This window comes from Protopterus annectens, chromosome 2.part0, assembly GCF_019279795.1.
Source record: "Protopterus annectens isolate FY-2018-M chromosome 2.part0, PAN1.0, whole genome shotgun sequence".
Taxonomy (NCBI): Eukaryota; Metazoa; Chordata; order Ceratodontiformes; family Protopteridae; genus Protopterus; species Protopterus annectens.
Genome location: NC_056728.1, coordinates 642,777,320 through 642,798,904, shown reverse-complemented (window position 1 = coordinate 642,798,904; position 21,585 = coordinate 642,777,320). Strand labels below are relative to the sequence as shown.

The 21,585-nt window shown below is 40.6% G+C and overlaps 1 protein-coding gene across 2 annotated transcripts in view; it reads right to left on the bottom strand.

The window, feature by feature from the left end:
• Positions 1-21,585, bottom strand: part of TOPORS (TOP1 binding arginine/serine rich protein, E3 ubiquitin ligase) — a 345,065-nt gene that overhangs the window by 31,174 nt on the left and 292,306 nt on the right. For both annotated transcript variants that reach the window (XM_044061004.1, XM_044061003.1), the window contains one exon: positions 9,438-9,552. The gene's annotated coding sequence lies outside the window, so the exon portion shown is untranslated. The remainder of the gene's footprint in view (positions 1-9,437; positions 9,553-21,585) is intronic.

Here is a 21,585-nt window from a genome sequence, read left to right as displayed (position 1 = left end):
AAGCAATAAAAATGTCAGCACAAAAATGAAACTCCCAGATTTGACATTCACTCTTCCTCGGTTACCAAGTAGACACTGAAAGATTAAATTTTAATTAATTACAGTTCCTTATGCCGTTATTTTAACAAGCAGCTGATGGTGAAAAATGTACTTGTAATATAAAACCTGCAAGTTGTATTTATCTTCTACGGATTAAACAAAGAAACAGTGTTACTTCAAGGCTCTGAATTCAACTGTTCAATACATCCAATGATGCTGAGTTGCATCAGACTCCTATAGAGCCCTCATGAATAGGGAAACACCATATACAGATTCTACAAAACATACAGGGAATAGGAGTAAATTGCAAGGTCTTCTACATCTCATACAGACATCAACGGACAATGCAAGATCATTGCATGGTTCTGGATGTGGGAGGAAAACCAGAGCACCAGGACAAAACACACTTACATGGGAAGGACAAGAACCAAAGTGGAGAAATTCTTGCTGCGAGACAACAATTCTACTCAATGCACAAGTGTGCAACTCAGTCTAGTCTTATGCACTGGTAAATGCTAGCATACATTAACATCAGAAACAGCCAAGCATTAAAACCCAAAAATATCCTATAATTTCTTAAAACATTTTATAAAAAGCACTACTCCAATAAAAGTGAAAAGTTGAATGCAGTGTATGCTTGTTTACATGCTTTCCGCCTTACTTTCACAAGGCAGTAGCAACTGTCCTGCACAGCTGAAATGTATCCAAGACAACAATACAGTACATAGGCATGTAAACTTATTTCCTTTTGGTTACATACGCAGTGTACCAACCACATTGTTTTTCAATAGGATTGTCAGAAGAAAAATGTACATCTCTCAGGCTTAGAGCCACATTTACACTTTGCAGGAATTAACAGTTTTTTAAATGTCCAAAACAACTCAAACCAATTTAACAGCCAAATGATGTGTTAAGATAAACAGTACAAGTCAAGCATATATAGTAAAAACACTGTAGAAAAGTTACTGCAAAGATTTTCCTTGTGACTGATTGACAGTAATGCAACAGTTAATAATGCTTTGCAAGATGAATGTATACAAAATATAATCAATAATAAAAAAAATCTTTATAGTTTACAGAAAAACGATGTCAATCGAAGCATCACTGAACTATCACACATACGTGTATACATATGCAAGCACACAATACGGGCATGTACTTGATTCTATACACAAAGGATATGCACAAGGCCTTTTAAAGTACTGACAGAAGTACCATAAGAATGCACAGCTAACACTGCCAAATAATTTACAGAAGACATCAGTTTCTATGACAGAAACTAGAACTCTTCCTTGGTGTTGAGAACACTGACACATTGGAATTCTGGATTAAAGACATACTGTATAACACGTGTCATTCTTTTAAAAGGCAACCACAGCTGAAAAGTAAATGTTAAGTTGTGTGTCACTAACAGAAAAATGAAAGTCACAACAGCATTCTGTGGTTAACATTTAGCAAACAAATAATGCTGTAGGGTTAAGAAGAAAAAGTAACACGACAGTACTCACACAAATTGATTCCCAGCTGCGGCAGGATGTGAAATTGAAACAGTGTAAAGAAAATTCTCGGTTTAACTTCTATAAGTCTTTTGGGTTTTTAGTACCATGATGGGAATGAGCCCCATTCCTAAGTCAGAGCATAAATGCTTCAATCTGATGTTAGCCAAAAGTGCTCTTCGCAGCACCTACAAGGTGCCTAGAAATGACTCTTTCTGCACTTCACAGAGCTGCATGCATTGACAACAAAATTCTTTTTCATTAGACCCTTTACTCCAACTGCTACTGGAACAGTGAGTATTTTTCTTCCACACTGCTCTTGTTTCTGCTTGCAAATCCTGATATTTTAGGACTTTGTGCCTCTCTGTGCACAAGACACTGTAATCACTTGGTGTTGCAATTTCAGCGATCAATAACACTTTGCTGTCTTTTTTCATGGACTATATCTGGTTTTCTCACATCTATTTTTGAACTGCTCATAATACTCATAATAGGTGATCATTCCAAGTGACGTACACCTTTCAGTGCACAAGCCCTCTATCATGAGTGCATCACATCCAGCAACGTGTCATTGTTTCCAATTCTTTTTTCGCAGAACCTACATTAGTCTGTTTCCCCCACATGCTCAATGGACAACTGTTAATTTTTTATCCTTTGGTTTCAGCTCACCTCTCCTTAACCATTCCTGTATCAAATCCTAATCAACACGTTGTTCCAGAAGATCTCTATACATTGTCACTATATTTCTGGCTTTTTCACATTTCTTTCTTTCCTTCTCATCTGATCCTTCTCCTTATATTCTTTGGGTTTTTATTTTTTTGGCACATTCAGTTGCTGTCGGACTTTTTGTCTAATTCTGATTTGATTACCATTCTTAGTTGACATTGGAATGCGTCTGCTAAAGTAGAGATTATCTTAGACTTACTCTCCTTATGTTTTAAAACTTCCTTTCTGTTCGCATCTGATGAGGAGGTCCCACAACTGCAGACCTATACATGTAATTAATTTCGAGAAGGCCCAAACCTCCTTCAGAGCATGGTATATATAACTTTGGTATACACAGATTGTTATACATCATTTGATAAGAATTAAGTATTTTTCTTATTTTTCTGTCCAACTGATCCATTACCTTTTGTGGCCAGTCAATCACACCAAAACTGTGTTAGAACAGGAAGAGCAAATTGGTTTATATCCTAAATTTTATTCCTAGATGTCAAGGCTGCTTTCAATATTAGTTTTAGTCTTCTGAAGTACTCCTTACTGAATTTTATTAACACTTGTTCATATTTCACTGCTGATCCTTCATCAATTCCCAAATATTTGCACACTCCTTCCTGCTCAAGTTCTTTTACATTAATTCCTGTCCCAGATTGATATTTTCTTGGTGCTGGAGCTTTGTTTTAAACATTGCTTCTGCACATTTATCAAGACCAGATGTTATTCTTACATCATCTAAGTTTTAACCACTTGTAGTTGTGCTTTTAACTCCTCATCCGATAAACTACACAGTTTTAAGTTGTCCACAAAAAGTAGATGAGAAGTCTTTAAGCAACGCTGTTTTCCAGCAGCCAAGGTGCAACAAATCTAATCTATTAAGCAAACAGCTTAATGGGTTAAAGGCAAGATAAAATAGCAGTGACAAAAATCATGCTGGAATATCCCCCTTTGAATTTATCTCTGGGATAATTTGCACTTTGTCACGGCTTATTTGCAAAGTAGCCGCAGTGGTACGGCAGTAGCGTTGTTACCTCACAGCAAGAAGTTATCCCGTTCGATTCTTGGCTGGGCTTGGGAGTACCTTCTGGGTGGAGACTGCATGTCCTCCCCGCGGTTAGGTAGTGTTCGAAAGACATGCGTGCGTAAATGGGCATGCCTTCGTTGAAGGTTGGGCATCAAGCTGGCACCTTAGCATTTCGTAAAAATCTACTGCCAATCATTAGCGGACCGGAGTTCCACTGTGGTGATCCCTTACCGGGAAAAGCTGAAAGACAAACAACACTGCTTATTTGCAAAGTCGTTTGCCATTGTTTCATGGCCACTGTTATGTAACTCATTCATGTAGGATGTATCTTAAAGATCTGTAAGCACTCCTTTATCCATGAATATGGGGTGCTATCAAATGTTTTTTGTAATCAATCCATGCCATACTTGGATTCTTCCCCTTTTTACAATTATCTGTCATGGCTGTACTTAACAAATAATCTTATACACCAGATGACTGTTTTGTTACCCTTTTAGTCTATTGATATGATCGAGTTTTCTTCTAAATGACTACAAACTGTGTCTGCATCAATTCCAGTATATAATTTGCCCATTATCAAAAGATAAGTTTTTGGTCTATAGTTTTTAGGATGGTTTACAGGTTCACAGCTCTCCAGAGTATCACCTTTCCTGTTGTTAACCAGGATGGTGTTTGCCCGTGATGTGCATAAAGTAATTCTTACCAAGGGCTAAATGTTTGTTTAAAGATGTTAATATTTTTAGCCATTAGTTAGATGCTGCATTCAGGCCTGTGGTTTGCCAATTAGGAGCTTTTCTTAATTTGGATTTAATTTCTCTGGCAGTTAACTCATCATATTTCATACCCTAGACACATACTCTTTACTATTTATTTTTTAATTGTTCTATTCACTAGGCATCTCTGTTATGTTCCAGAGAGTCTTTGTAAATATTTCAGCAACATACGTCTTTCTTCCTTGTTTTTGTGGTGTTTCTATTCCTTCTGCTTTGTTCCCCACTTCTCTAAAAAAAAAAAAACATTTTTTTGGTCATCAGTAAATTGCTTATTTTGTACCTTTCCTTTATATTTATCTGCATATCTTCCAAGTTTTTCAGCCTGTGCTAATATCCTTAGTTTATTATTTGCAGCAGTGTATGATGAATCCTGGTCTTGTCTGCTCTGATACTTTATGTTGCTCTTACTACTTGTATGTTTCAGGTATTTTTGTTGATCTTTTCTCTCTTCTACATTCTTCTAACCGTGACACTTCACGTCTTAATTGCTTTATAGTTTTCTCTATTTGATACTTCCATGATGAAATTTTATTTCTTCCCTTCCCTTACTGCATTATGTTTTTGTAGTAAGACAGTTATTAATTTGGCTGTGCATTAATATATCATATTTACTTCTGTTATATCACACAGATTTCTGTTAACAGACTTAATTATGGAGTTCATTTGTTTTATCAAACTTCTAACATTTTGGCTCTTACTTTCTGTAATGTATTTCTTTCATCATTAACATATCTCTCTTAAATCAAGCAATTCTGCCTTTAGATCATTTCTTCTAAACTGGTGCATTCTATGGTCTCTGCTTCCAGCGGGTATTCAAATAGAGAAAACTATAAAGCAATTCCAGAACGTTTTTTTGTGACATATCCTCTTCAGCTGCATCCTGCTCCATCTGCTGCATCTTCACACCAGAACTCACTGGTCCATCACTCCACAACACTGCCTATGTTGGAGTTGCGACTGATTAATGCTCCTTCCCTTACTGTGAAATTCCAAATAAACTTTTGTACTGGTTTCCTAATGAAGGCTCCAGAGCATCAGCAAGTCATCAGACGCTTCTCTTTTCACCTGCCTCTCTTTAGTTTGAGGACTCATTCTGTCATCATGCTGTGACATTACCAGAGTTGGATTTTATACACTAAATCCTTCACTTTGCAGTTTAGCCATAACTTCAGTTTCTATTTCTCTAACCTCTGTATTACTAATCATGTTTTCTACTTTCCCCCTTTTTCTTCTTCTTTTTTTTTTTCATTGTGAAACTTGGCATATCTGGGTGCCTTTGCCTGCATTTCTCTTCAATTATCTTTGATGTCGCTTATTTTGCATCAATTACGTTTGCTTTCTCCTTGGCATAACACTGCACCATATCAAATCTCTCTCTTTTCCATGTCCATATTTCTTCTTTAGATATCTCCCTCTCCACCTGTTTATTCTTAACTGAGGGATTCACTGGTCTATCATACTGTCTCATTACCGCCTAGGTTGGATTTTCTACACCAAATCCTTCACTTCTCAGGTAATCCATAACTTAATTTTTTATTTCGTTAACTTATCCAATACCAATACTCTTTTCCACTTCCCCTTTTGTTTTCTTTTTTCTTTTTCTATTGTGAAGTTTTCCACATCAAGGTGCATCTGCCTGCTTAGGAGCTGCTTTTTTGTACTCATTAGCTTTCTCATTTGCATAAATACTGCACCATATCAGATTTCTTTTTTCTTTTCCATGCCCATGTTTCTTTTTTATATCTTTCAACCCCCCCCCCCTTTTTTTTTACATTTGCCTACTTCCTCTGTCGCTTCTTTTTCTAGGCAGCTCAAAGTTAGTCTATGTAATGTTTTTCATGGATCTGTTGTATCTATAAATGTAAATTTGCATTTGAAGCTTTTAACCATTTTTCTTTTTGTGCAAGTATTTTTCCTTTCCTCTAACTTCTCTCAATATTTCTGAATATCTATCTGGAAATAATGAGCTTCTTGTATAATAGTAACAATACCAAAATTTTTCCTTATCTTTAATAGTCCACTCTGCATCTTTATTGCTCTTTTTAGTTTATGTGTTTTTTGTGGACTACTACTTCTTTCTACAATACAGGGACCCATCCTTGTTATGTGACACAGCTTACGTGGCAGGAATCTCATGCACCAATCAGGCCATCCACAGAAAGCTGATGCAAGACACTGACTCCACACTTATACAAAGTAGAGGATTATGTTAAAGTTTTACATAAATGGTCCATATTAAAGTACAGTGGGGGGGGGGGGGGTAATGACTTACTGTTACAGTGACCCTCACAGAGATCATCTTCCACTTGTCATTTTTAGTAAGTGTCACAGATATTTTACATTAACTTGAGCAACCACCATCTCAATTTAACATAGGAGTTTCCCTCAGGAGTGCAGCACTTCCCTTATGCTTTACTACGTCAGCACTGGAACATTAATCCAGGTGCCTGGAGAGGGAAGGAGTCCATAGTCTTCAGCTCTTCCCACATCAACAAAGGAGTATGCTACCTGCGGAAATAAGAAAAATATATTCCGTAACGGAGTACGTCTCACTTCTTCAGATGTTTCCTGGAAGGGATTAACCCAATGTACTAATGGTTGACTGCTCTGTGCAGCAAAGGAATAACTGAGATATATCCATACAATATCCCTGGGCAGGGAAAGAATTCAACTCTGCTCAAGAGACGTCTGAAGACACTACAAATTTGCGGACATCTATCTGCTGCTAATTTCCAAGGATACTGAATAACATTGCAGAACTGGTCTTTTAAGATGACTATTTGAGAAATCTGTGTCTTGATAAATATTTCATGTTTTCTAAACCATGTAATCATTCTGTCTGAAGTAAAAACTGTGTAAACTTTCTACTTCTGGAGACAGTACTTGTGTAAATAATAAAGTGAATTTTTAATACATTTAGGAATTTCATGTCAGGCAAGCAATGTCAAATGCTGATGTATCTTCTCTTTTCTGTACAAACTCTGGCATTTCATCTTCTTCCACATGATAACCCTGTGTTTTTATAACCATGTATACTCCCTTGAATGCATTTTGTTTATCTGGACTTCTCTCAGGGACTCTGCCGAAAATGGGCACTGCCTTCTAAAAAATTGTAGTTTAAGCAAAAATTTACTAGTTAACAAAAACAGGACTTTGAAACAAGGGTAATACAATGCTATAAAAATGTAGTGCACTGTAGGAAGAAGCTGGCTTGACTTGGGAAAATGGATTATTACAGTAGCCCCACCATAATATTTTGGTAACAAACAGTAGACACTACTAATTTGTCTTCAATGCAATACTAATGCCAGTACATGACTTAGATCAAACATTTTTTTGAAATTCTGATTACAGCTACACAGCTGCCTCTGAATGGACTAAGCCTTATCACATAATAAAGAGATCAATAATGACATGCTTTTTCAGCAATGCATTTCCTCTTAATCATGTTTAACTTTTTAAATGAACACTTTTAGTACAGCAGTATACACACAAACAGCTGTTACCGCAGAATGGCCCACTTTCAACAACCTACAGCTGAAGATGCATACATTCTTTGAACTTCACCTTTCTAAACATACTGGAAAACATTAAGATAAAACCAAACACCCTAATACTGGGTGATTTCAACTACCCTGCCATTAACTGGGGAAAACTACTCGTGTACCAACACCTTTGCCCAACAGTTCTTGGAATTCATAAATTCCAATGTCCTGGATCAGCTAATCCTTAGTCCCACCAGAGGCTCCAATATCCTAGACCTGGTCATTACCAACATGGGAAATTGATGCTCCACACCTATGGTCACAGCCTCTCGTTGGTCAGGTCTGACCAGAAGCTAATCATCCTTGATATCCACATCCCACGTCCGCCCCCCAGTAAGGAAACCTCCGTAAAAAACTTCTCCAAAGCCAACTTCATGCCACTCAAGTTAGAAGTGACAAACTTCAGAACACACACTGTAAAAGTAGCCGACTCCAAATCCAGCTCCAGACAAGTGGAGTACCTCAGGGTTCAGTCCTGGGACTGCTCTTGTTTGGCATCTACTTCTCTGAAGTACAAGCCAACACTAAGGGACTCTGGCTAACAAAGTTCGCAGATGACTGCAAACTGAGAGCCATTATAGACTCCCCAAATGATGTGGATATTCTACAAAAGGGCCTTACAAGAAACAGATGCTTGGTTCCAGAGCCATGGACTCAAGCTCAATGCCAAGAAATGTATAGTTATCCTCTTTGGGAAAAAACATGAACCCGTGAATTACCACACAGGTGGCAGTACACTAAACACTGAAAGTGTGATAACCGACTTAGGGACACAGGTGGACAGTGGTCTCACCTTCGATAACCACATCGCTACAACAGTCAGTCAGAAATCCTTCTATGTGGCACACCTCATCACTAAGGGCTTTTCATCCAGAAAAAAAGGAGGCCATTGTCCCACTGTACTCAGCCCTCAGACTCATTATAGAATACAATGCCGCGTTTGGTATGTACCTCTCAAGACATCTGCAACAACTGGAAAGGCCGCAGAAATACCTCATTAAAATAATCACAGGCCTAAAGCAGATGCCCTATGCGGACAGTCTAAAAAAACTCCAGCTATACTCTGTCGCATATTGTCTACTCAGAGATGATCTCTGCTTAACATACAAGGCCATGTCCAACCCAGAGCTGTTGGACATGCTACACTTAAAGAAATCCCAATCCCTCAGAGACACACGCTCCAGGGATCTAAACCTTGTCATCACAATGAATAAAACATGCTGGAGGGATAGGTTCCTGACCCAGAGACTCCCCAGACTCTGGAATAGACTGCCCATACATGTCAAGCAGAGCACCTCTCTGGCCCTCTTCAAAAGGAACCTTGATGATTGGATGGGAGAAAGGAAATTCACCCCGGGGATCATGTCAGTTGCCCTGCTAGATAGGGGTCCAGGGAAGTAAACAGCGTGGGAAGAAATAGCCAGGGAATTGTCAAGGCTAGGCTTGTATAGGCCCTAGGGCCGATAGCCTAGTACCAACCTATGATATTACACTGAAGTAGACCAAACAGATACGTTTTCAGACTTGTTCCCTGACAGACTTACTAAGCTCTAAGAAAAGCAGTTTACTTTAGATATACTGTAAAAATAAATGTTGCTATATTCTCCATGAGCGCTACAATGTTTGAATGAGCTATATGATTACCGTAAAGTGCTTGCATTTTAATGTCAATGACAGATCTATACATGTCTTACATTACTATATAGGCCTTTACTGTAAATGTATGTGGAACATTTCTCAAACCAGATTGGGTCAATGGCTAGAAAAGGATCATTCAGTTCAATCCATATTGCTTTGGTAACAGTCAGTCTTTGATCATGCATCGCTGGATACTATTACTTACTTGCTATTTAGATCTGTAAGTTTTGTCCAAAGAAAACTTCACAGCTGTCTGTTGACAGACCATTATCTTTTAACCTCAATACAGTCTTCAGTAGACTCCAAGTGCAGGCAAGCATCTGCAAGAAAAAAAAAAAAAAAAAAGTTTTGTTAAGTAAAATTCAAACAGCTAGCAACACAGACACTACTACTTAATGCCTGTAAAATATCACATTTACATTGCTGCAGTAAACGTGCAAAACTGTGTTACACAGGCGACTTCTATTCAGTTTTTCCATACATACCTCAATATCATAACTGTTTATAGCACAAAAGAAAAAAGGGTACTTTTCTGTTAACGGGGCAACAGTCTTCACGAAACAGAACTGTTCTGGTTCGCGAAGACTGTTGTCACGTTAATGGAAAAGTACCAAGGCATTTATGGATTTGGTGGCACTATGCACAAATATAAACCAGCATAAGTGTAGTTTGCATTAAATGACTTTCACTTCAAATCCAATGGTGTTTTTCTATTTATTGAGGAATATGAAATCATCGGCATAGGATCGTACTGTGAGAAGTCGTGGAACCATAGTGTTTAAGTAACTGAACAGGTCACAGCAGACATCCATTCCTTCTCTAAGAAATAAACAGCTTTGTCAGGAGGCAGGGAAAAAGGCCTATTCATACACCACTGCTTTCAAAGTTTGCCAGTTTCCCTGCCATGCCTTTTTATCGGAAACATCTTATGTCACTTTACAGAAGAAGTGGGTTGGTTCACGCCTGCTTGCTTTCCATTCATTATGTTTGGGATCTTACCTCACATTTCTTCCCTGTCCCACTTATGGCACAACCACACGGTCCCCAAAAGTAAACACTGCCTCTTAGAAAGCAGAGCACACAACATATGGAACGGTAATGTTTGCTAAGTAAAAAAATTTTTTGCTAATATATATGTGGATTTCATTAACAGTAAGTAGTCGTGAAATAAGAAGTTATGTACCTACCATAACGTTCCATGTTAGTTGTCTTCATCTCGCCTTCTTTCTTGCTGTTTGGGATCGGAGCCGATCCTCAGCTCCGACTCGGCCATCTTCAATAGCTCGAGAGCTGTTTACTGGCTTGAGGCTACCCCTTATCCCAAGATGCCTAGCAACAGCTACCCAGATCTCGTTTAAAATAGCTAATCCAGACATAATATGAGAGAAACTAGTTATCAAAAAACAACTGGTTGTTCCATGCATCCTAATATCCAGAATAGGTTAGGAAGACCCAGCCAGAAGAATAACAATAAAATACTCAGCCAGTGAAAATGGACTCCTCTCGATCCACTAGGACGGGGGACAGACGGAGGAACACAAGAAAGAAGGCGAGATGAAGACAACTAACATGGAACGTTATGGTAGGTACATAACTTCTTAATGTTAAGTTGTCTATCTCGCCTTCATTCTTGCTGTTTGGGACAGCGTCCCTAGCACCTAACATCCTGGGTGGCTCAGTGGAACAGACTCTTCAGAACAGTGGAGCCAAAGTCAGCTCTGCTCCGGGAGACCATATCCACCTTGTAATGAGAAATAAAGGAATGAGGGTTTGCCCACGTGGCAGCTGCACAGATGGAATCCATGGGCAACCTAGACTGAAAAGCTACGGAGGTGGTTAATGCCCTAGTAGAATGACCTTACGGTTTAGTTGGTAAATATTCCGTAACTGGTAAATAAATTTAATAGTGTGGGACAACCATCTGGAAAAGGTCACCTTGGAAACTGGGAGACCTTGTTTGTTTAAGGAATAAGAAAGGAATAATTGGTCTGACTTTCTTATTTCTTTAGTTCTATGTAGGTAGTCCTTCTGTAAAAGGACTGCTTCTTTGGATCTATATCACATTGTCAAACTATTGAACGGATACAATGTATACAATGTCGAAATGTTCAGTGAAACTTTTTTGTGAGATTGCCGTACAGTGAGGATCGTAAAATTTGCCCTTTCCTCATTGTAGTCCAATCTCAGCATTGGTATATATAATTAGCGGGGGGGGGGTGAGGGCACAGCACACCCCCCCCCCCAAAAACAGTTTAGCTGAACGGCATTTTCTATATTGTAGCCGTTCGACATTATTACAATGAGATAATGTTATATAGACGCACTTCTTTTCTGTCTCTAATCACCCTCATTTATGTTTGGCTCAGACCTTGTTTTACACTATACTTAGAAATTATCCAGCTACAGCCAGAACTAAATTGCAGGCCTTTGCTTAGGGTTTTGTTTGTAGTAGTAGTAGGGGAACTGATTCTGCAAGGGTCTCTTGGTGCAGTGACAGTATTAGCACCTCTGCAGTAGTGTAGGGGGAGGGGACTCTCAATTCTTCTTAAATTACATACTTGCTCAGTTACTGCTAGATATAACATTTAAGAAAAAAATAGGACTGATTCTAACAGCAGTACTAGATTAGAGTATCAAATATACAAGGTAAATATAAATGTTCTATTATATGATACTCTATACTAAGATTATAGCCAAAATATAAAACCTAGGAATACAGTAATAGTACAAGACATAGTATATAAACAGAAATAGAAAAAAAGAGTAAATTTGTATATAGTTAAAGAATGGACATATGTCTGCAAGGGTGAGTGGTTGGCATAGTGATGAAAGTACTCATCTTACAGGCACTAGGTGGAGGGTTTGATTCTCACATGGAGTAATTGGCTGGGCTTGGAATCGCCCACAAGTACAGTTAGCCCAGTACTAATTTATTAACTTATGATCCTTTGAACAACTTTACACATAGTAATTAAAACAGAACAAATATAAAATAATCTGACATATAAATTAATAAATATGAAAACAACAACTTACCTCCTCCCTATAGTAGAACAGAGAGATAATGTGAGGTACAAGGAAAGATGATTTTAGGGACATTCAGTTAGGTCAACTTTTAATAACATTTCTGAACACCTGTTTAACTTTTCTTATTTGTAACAATTCACTGACTGGCTTTTTTAAGATGATACACACTAAAAATATGAGACATTAATTTGAATTAGAAGCATGAGCTAAGCCTTGTTAGCCTAATGGAGAATTTGAGAGGTAGTTCATCTTTTTCAACAAACTAGGAATATGTTACTCCATGGTATAATATTTTAGGGTTATTTCATTGGTAATTTTTTAAAATTTGTTTCAAAACTTTTGTCCATAGCTGAGGATTTCATATTGTTTTATATACAAGTATATAAGAAGTTTTGTACATAAATGTGATTTCATTGCACATTTTATCCTCTCATATACAAGTCTGATTTTAAATGCATATCTATTAATATTAATGGATTGAATAATCCTGTAAAGAGGGGAAGTCTGTTCAAATACTTGCAATTTCATAAAGCTCAAATAGTTTTTCTACAGGAAACACATTTACTTAAAGATGCAAATAAACTTTCATTAAAGGATTACTCGGTTTTAGCAGGTTCTGGTTTTCAAGCTAAAGGAAGAGTCACCCTCATTTTATGGAAGAACTCACCAGTAATGCCTAAAGTAAACGATACCTATGTTGATAAAAATGATATGTTAAGCACGGTTATAACTGAGCAATACAGAAAACTATATACACTAGTGGACTGGACTCTTATTGGATTCCAGGAGTTGGAGCTAAAGATGCAAACAATTACTTAGGCACTACAGCTTACTACATGAAAGATGAAGTCATACTGGCTGGTGATTTTAACTGTATTTTATCAGACAAAGATTCTACTGCAGACAGAAAGCTGCAAATCACATCTTCAGCCAAACGCTCAACAAATTTTGTAAATCTAATGAAAAAAGTTATGTACTCAGCATAATGTTCCACCTGAGTTGTTGCTTTTCATTTGTTCTCCAACCTGTGGGACATGAATACGGGATGGATCAGACTTGGCCACATTTTCCAGCATCAGATCCCAGCTCCAAGCTCCTCCCCTACCCATAGTGCCCTTGTCTCCCTCGTACCCTCAGATTGAGTTTGCTGCCAACCATAGCATCCCAACAGAACTCAAAGCTTTACTCCTTGGCAAGAATACCCAGAGCGCACCACAAGAAAGAACAAGTTATGCCAAAGTAAAGGCTAAGTCTCTTACTGCCAAGTCAACCACACAGCACGTGTAAGGCAGGGGGAAGGAGGGAGGGACGGTTGAAGGCAAATGAAAAGCAACAACTCATATAGAACGTTACAGTGAGTATATAACTTTTTTATCTAAAGTTGTTTTCATTTGCTCTTCAACCTGTGGGGCAGAGTCCCCAGCTACCAAAATCCTGGGAGGCCCTCATGGAAGGAAATTCCAGAGCATGGCCAAAGGATGCTCTGCTTCTGGATAGAAGATCCAACATGTAGTGTGAGCTGAAAATATGCGAAAATGTCCAGGTAGTCGCAGAACAAATGTTATCCAAAGAAACTCTGGACCAGAAGGCAGTTGAAGTAGCCACAGACCTAGTAGAATGTGCCTTGACTTGACCTGGTGGAAATGTTCCTTTGGCTGAATACGCCAGAACTATGCACTGAGATCCAGTGAAAAATGGTGCCCCTCGATACAGTTTCCCTAAAAAGGAGTTAGAGTAGGAAGCAAAGTTGATCAGACTTACAAAAGGACTTCGTACTAATTCTATATAAATAAAAACGTAACTGCCTATGAACATCCAGCAGATGCAATTTATGTTCTCCCTTATTCTGAAAATTCGGAGGGAGATTGATAACCTGCTTAATATTTGACTCTGAAGCCAATTTTGGAGGGAAGGATTAGTACACAAGGACACCCTGTCATTATTGAAAACCATATAAGGAGGCTTAACTGAAGGCTTGAATCTCTGACACTCTTTTGGCTGAAGTAATGGCAATCAGGAAGGCTGTCTTCTACAACAGAAAATACAGATCCACCGAAGTTGCGGGTTCAAAGGGGGAAGAAACTAAGGCTTGAAGGACCATAGCAAGATCCCAAGGCAGTGCTGGGTCCTTGATCGGAGGCCTAAGGAAAAAGGTACCTTTCAAAAAAGCTTTACAAAGCTTACAAAAAGCCAGGGAAGCCGAATTGTCTCTTATATGGAAGATAGAGATAGCTGCCAGCTGAACCTTAACCGTAGAAAAGCTGGCACCCTGTTGAAAAAGGGTCTATATTAAATCAGCGAATGCTGATTTAGCGACCCTTTAAAAGCAAAAGCTTGAAATCCCAAAGACACGGAACAACAACTTTTTTCTCGGGGGGGGGGGGGGGATTCGCTGGGCCGTTTTTAGGACTTTGCCATTTCCTCCACTGTAGTGCGATCTCAGAGTTGGTATATTTAAGTAGGGGGGTGGGGGCACAGCCCCCCACATCAGGGGGTGTGGGGGGTGAAACGCCACAATTTAGTGTTTTGAAGTTTTTTTTGTTTTGTGGAACAGCAATTTTCTTCCCTGGGGAAAAAAACTGCTGTTCCGTGCCTTCGGGATTTCAAGCTTTCTCTTTTAACGGGTCGATAAATCAGCGTTCGCTATTTTAAGCGTTCACCGATTTAATATAGACCCTGGAAAAATATCTGCCTGAAACTCTAAAATAGCAGGAACTGGGGCAGTAAAGGGATCCAAGTCAGACTGATATGCTCAAATTGAAAAACATTTCCACTTAACAGAATAAACCTTCCTAATGGAAGACTTATGAGCCACTACCAAAATTTTCTTAACTGGAGAAGACAGCTCAGGAGTCCTATCTATCATGAGAACCGGAGCAGCCAAGCTGTAAGCTTCAGACTGGCCAGATCGGAGTGTGGAATCCCTCAGGGATGTGAAATCAGATCCAGAACCGGATCCAACGTCTAGGGAGAACACACTATATGAGACCACAGAGAAGGGAACCATACTTGGTGAGGCCAGAATGGGGCAATGAAGATGACTGAGCTCATCAGCCGTTGAGCCTTCTGAATGAACTTTGGAATCAGAGGAAGTGGTGGATAAGCATACAAAAGACAGGAGGGCCAAGCTTGAACCAGAGCGTCTCTGGGGAACTCCCCTTGTGGGGGGGTTCAGAGTGAAAAACTCACTGCACTTCCTGTTTGAAGGAGAGATGAGGAGATTGCAGCAATGTTGACCCCACTTTGGAAAGATCTGTTCCGTTACTGAAGGATTCAGAGACCACTCGTAGTGCATCAGAAAAAGACCTGCTCAGCCTGTCTGCTAGAATGTTGCACCACCACAGAATGTGCGTTAGAACCAGAAAACAGCTGGTGGAGAAAGGGGATAAGACCTGGTTCCCCCCAGTTTGTTGATCTACCAGGCTACAATCATCTTGTCTGTCTGGATGGCAATCGTCCCTAGGGGAAGATGGGCATGAAGAGCATGCAGTGCCAATAGCACCGGCCTCATTTGCAGGACGTTGATATGCAGATGGGTCTCCAGGGAAGACCACGTGCTTTGGACTGTCCTTCCCACACAGTGCCCCACACCCCCGAGTAGGGAGGAATCTGTAGTCATCATGGCCATAGGGATAGGAAGAACAAACGGATGACCCCCAATGCAGGTCCGGGGAATGAATCCACCAGAGAAGGGAATCCCTGCAGGCTGAAGACAGACGAATAGGGTGGGACAACAGAAGATCTAGTAATGACCACTGGACCACCAGGGTCCATTAAAGCACCCTCATATGCAAGCAGGCTGTGGGAAAGAGGGTGATCATGGCCGGCAGGGACCCAAACGCCCATAGAACATATTCCGGAGGAGTCTGGACTTGAAGAATGCTCAGGACATGATGCTTGAGAGATAGAAGCCTGTCCAAAGTTAAAAAAAAAACTTGGTCTGAATGGTGTCTAACCGTGCTCCAATAAAATCCAGAACCTGAACCGGGTCCAACAGTGACTTGTTGAGATTTATGGTGATGCCCAACTGATGGAAAGTCTGGAGAAGGAGACCCATGGCTTGGCAGAGTTGATGCCTGGAGGGAGCGGAAAGGAGCCAATCCGTCCAGGTAGGTGAAGACCTGGAACCTCTGCAGCCAGAGGTGAGCTGCTACCACTGCCATCACTTTGTTGAACACCTTGGGGGCTGTGGTGAGACCGAAGGGTAGCGCTCTGAACTGGTAATGATTGGCCTCCAGCCAGAAGCAGAGGAACCTCAGAGAGCACCTGTCCATTTTCATCTGGTAGCACGCATCCTGGAGATCCACCAAGCACATCCAGTTGTTCCCCTGCAGGAAGGGCAGGATATATTGGAGAGTGACCATTCGAAATTTTGTCTTCGCAACTGACAAGTTTAGGATTGATCTAGGATGAGTCTTAAATCCCTCGTTTTCTATGGCACCAAAAAGAACCTGGAATAGATACCTAATCCAGACTGGTCTGGGGGGATGGGCTGGATGACGCGCTTTTTGAAGAGCTTGGAAATTTCCACTACTGCATCCTCCCTTTGCATGGGTGGAATTTCCAGAAGGTGTCTGGGAGGAAGTGGCATTTGAGTGAAAGGGATTGAATATCCTCTGGATATGATTCACAACAGCCACCAATCATCTGTGATAGACTCCCAGGCTGCTGGGTGTAGCAAGAGGTGACCCCCGACTGCCCCCAGAGATGAGAAGCCTGGCAACACTTCAGGGCAGCTGTGCGGGCCTGTCTAGGAAGGAAACACGAGACCCGTGGTTCCTCGCAACCCCCTCTACCACGAGGGTGGCGTCTGTCAAATCCACCTCTGTCTCTGGGGGAAGGCGAGTCCTGAACATCTTGGGAATAACCCTGAGACTTCCAGAACCGCATCTTCTTCACCCCTCGCCGATTCCTGGAGAAATATCATTGAGGGGTCGAGAAGCGGATTCTGATGGCAGACAAGGTCTTCCCGTCCTTCTCGCTCTGGACCAATGTGTCGTGCACCGTCTTCCCAAAGAGAGTGGAACCATCGTATGGGGCATTCATAAAAGACGCACTAAAGAACTATGAAAAGGCTCAAAGTCGGAGCCAAGCATGACATCTGATGGCAACACCTGTCCCGGCTGCTCTAGCGGAGTCTTCGGTAAAGAGAGAGATAGGAGCTGCATAGAGGTGTTGGCAATGGAGGTGAGGGTGGCCACGCGGAAGGAAAAAACCTTCTTTTTCTCTGCTGACACGGACCTTGGGGCAGACCCAGCGATGCTCTTGACCAGGTCTCGCTTAAGCTTGATGACGTGTGCTATGTAGCTCAGCGCACACACAAAGAAAGTTGCTGAAGCATAAAACCATTTTTCAAAACAGTCCATGGTCAAACTCTTGGTCCGGCGGATGTACCATGGAGCTCTCCTGAACGAGCTCTTTCTTGGGTGGCTGCCAACAAGACCATGGCATCAACCGAGGATCCCTTCAAACAGTGCAATTTGTCTGATGGGGCACTTATAATCTTATCAGGGCATTTTGGGATAGGCTCCTCAATGTCAAGCTCCTTCTATGCCAGAGATGTAATCAAATCCACCAGCAAAACCAAGTGAAGGGACACCCAGGAGATAGAGGGTCCTGAGCCAAAGGGTCTATATTAGAAGATCGAATGTTTAGGTGATTGAACACCTAAACATCAATCTTCTAATATCGAAAGCAAACTCCAGCAAACGGCCGATTTAACTCGAACAAAGATTTCCCTTGGCCATTTGCCGGACTTTGCAATTTCCCTACTGCTGAGCGATCTCGGAGTTGGTATATTTAGTTAGGGGGGAGTCCCCACATCAGGGGGTGTGGGGGCGAAGCCCCCCCCCAAACACTAAATTTAGATGTAAAGTAATTTTTTTTGTGTTGTGGCTGAGGGACGTGTTTCCCTGGGACTTTCAACATTGTGTGGTTCGATATTAGAAAATCGATGTTTAGGTGTTCGATCACCTAAACATTCGGTCTTCTAATATATACCCTGCTCCAAATGCCTCCAAGAACACTAACTCATCAGGGTTGGGTTTGTGGGCAGACCACCCCTACACTGATGAAGGATCTCCATGATGTCTCTAAAGCAGACATTATCGGGGGGGGGGGGTGACTGAGGGGAACCCTCCAGTTCCTCCAAGTTGGTGTCATCCGTGGGAGACTCCGGCGGGGAGTCTAAGTGTCTCCTTTTACACGTGTTTCTGAGGAACCTCCTCGAGGGGGTCTCTGGGGAGGACTTGAAAACTTCAGGCTGTTCCCGCGGGGGAACTCCCTGGAGTGAAGAAACAGCCTGTGCCTGAGAGGGCAGGAAGGCCGGAATCCAGACCAAAGTGGGAGCCAGGACGGACACAGAGGCTGAAAGTGTCAAGGGTTTCGATGGAACCGAGAGGACCCTCTCCACCACATTAAAAGCAGGAGGAGAACAAACCCCTGGAGCTGGAACCATGACATCCTCTGAGTCAACAGGGAGGCTGGAGCTGAACCTCCAGGCGCTGTAACTCCCGAGTAGATGGCCCGGCTCTGAAAAACTCAGAGCCAACACCATCCCTTAGAATCCGTCACAGAGGATACAGCTCTGAGCTGGTCAGTGTTGACCCCTCGAAGCTGAGGGACCTTGGACCCAAGGACTCCAAAGCTGGGTGATGGATTGGAGGAATGTTTGGCAAAAAGGCAGACTGCATGGCCCCAGCCCCGCAGGGGGCAGGGGCAGGCAAAACTCCCATCTCAATCTGAGAGTGGATAAATCTCCACATCATCCTGTCCACCTTGGCTTCAGAAAGGCTGTGGGTGGACCTGGCAGAGAAGGCCACAGATACCAGTCTAGAGAGGTGGTGGGGGAGAGGCTGACACAGGGGAACGGCCCAGAGAAACCTCCGGCTCTGGGGAAAAGCAGGGTGAACAGAGCAGAGGGAAGCCCGAGTTGAGAGCCGGGCGAGATTTCGATGGGGGCTCGGCCGAGGAAGAAAGGTTGGGGGAATGCTTCCTAGGCCTATCCCAGTCTCACGGTTTACACTTCTCCCTGTCCCCAGTCCTCTTGATGGGAGGTTGAGACCCAGAGGCTGGGGTGGAGGAAGAAGCTGAAGTAGAAGCTGGGCTCTCTGTGGTAGGAGGAGGAAGGAGGCCCTTTAAGATCAGCTTATTCTTCCTGTCAATCAATGCACAGGGGTTGAACCCTGCACAGATCGAGCAGGAAGAATCCAGGTGTGGGACCCGTAAACAGACCATGCACAGACTGCGGCCATCAGAGGGGGAAGCTTATGGCCACCCTTTGCGCACTTCTAGAACCCTGGCTTTGATGTCTCTGCCATGGTAGATGGAAGAAGAGAAACACTCTCACACACACACACCTAAAGAGAGAGAAGTGAGAAACAGGAATACGTTTCTTGTTTTTTTGAGAAACTAGGACCGACGCCTGAGCGCAAGGGTAGAGGTAGGTGTAAAAGCAGAAAAGACGATAGGAAAGATCAAAAAGAAAAATGAATCACAAAATTCACTCACCTAAAGCCTGGAACAACAGACATGATGCTAGTGATACGCACAGCAAATGAGATCTGAGAGGAGGAGGGAGATAGGGGCATTATCGGTAGACAAGGAGCTTGAAGCTCAGATCCGATGCTGGAAAATGCAGCAGAGTCGGATCCATGACCCACAGGTTGAAGAACAAATGAAAACAACTTCAGATTTAAAGGCTAAGCATGAGTTAAGAAAACAAACTCACTTCATTTTACCCATTATTCATATAGATATGGAACACAAATACTGATAAAGTTTGTCTCAATATGTTATCACATATCAGAGAAGTTTCAATAGTTACATGTCCACTATCAGACCATAATGCTATAATCTTTATTACTATTTTAAAAAGCTGACAATTTAATACATCACAGGAAATTACCAGCATATACTATTAAAAAAGGATTTAAAGGTTAGTATATTAAACAAATCAAAATGCTGCTACAAATAAACATGAGTGGTGAAGTATGAGACACTATTCTGTGGGCTTACTTAAATGGAAGAGTTACAACCTGGTACATTAGTAACATAAGAGAATGGGACCAAGAACGGAATACACTACAGGCCAAATAGACACTAAAGTTAAAACTAAAATGAAATGACATCAGTCTGAACTTAAACAAATACAATATATGTTGAAATTCTAAATCATACAGTTTCAATAAACCTTGAAAAACCTAAATGCCAGACATATTCAGTAAACCCTTTAGGCTTCCATAAACTTGATCTTAGATCAAAGAAATTGAACAAGTTAAATCATATCAAAGAAATTATAAAACATATAAATAACAAAAAAGAACAGACATTAAAAGTATTCTTGAGGGCTTTAAAATATTTATGAAAATATAAATAATAATACAAATTATCTAAATGATGATGTGGATGAAACTTTTCTAAGGGAAAATAAAAAATAATAAAATAAGTAAACAAATAAAATTGACAGACCATTCACTTTAACAGAAATAAAAGATCAAATAAAAAGTTAAAAAAATAATAAGGTGCAGGGCTTAGATGCTCTTATACTAGAACTGTATAAAATACTACCGGATAATGCAGTTAAAATATTAGAGAAGGTCTACAGAGAAATAAAAATTGCTGCTGAAATCCCTACATCATGGAAATATTCCCTTATATCATCAATTTTAAAACAAGGTAAGGATCCTACAAAAAGTGTTCATCATACAGACCCATTTCACTTTTAAATGTGGGCTATAAAATGTTTATGTCCATTTTAGCTAACAGAATTAAACTACTTATACCAAACTAATTAACAATGATCAAACTCTTATTTTAAAATAGACAAGTACAAGACAACTTAAGAATATATACAATCATAAATAAGACCTTGCTATCATTAGTCACTATTTAGATAAAGCTTTTGACTCGGTTAATTGGTCAGACCTGTTTAAAACAGTATGTGTATAATTTCTCACCTGAGCTAAATGCGTTAATTGCCAAGTTATACAACCCTTTTTAGTTATGCTGAAGTTATTTTCTTTCCAATTCCTTTAAATTACACAAAAGGCATACAACAAGGCTCTTCATTATCACCTTTACTTTTTGCATTAGCTATAGAACCCTTCTGCTAATAGTATTAGATCCAATTAGAACATTAATGGTGTCAACATTTAAAAAAAAAATTCACACTAAAGATTCAGCTCTTTGCTGATGGCATTTTACTACCAGGAAATATAAAAAAGTCATTAGAACTTATAATTAGTTCTGTGAATCAGTTTGAAAAAATCCCAAACTTAAGATTTAATCATAATACACAAGTACATTATTGATACATTAAGAAAATA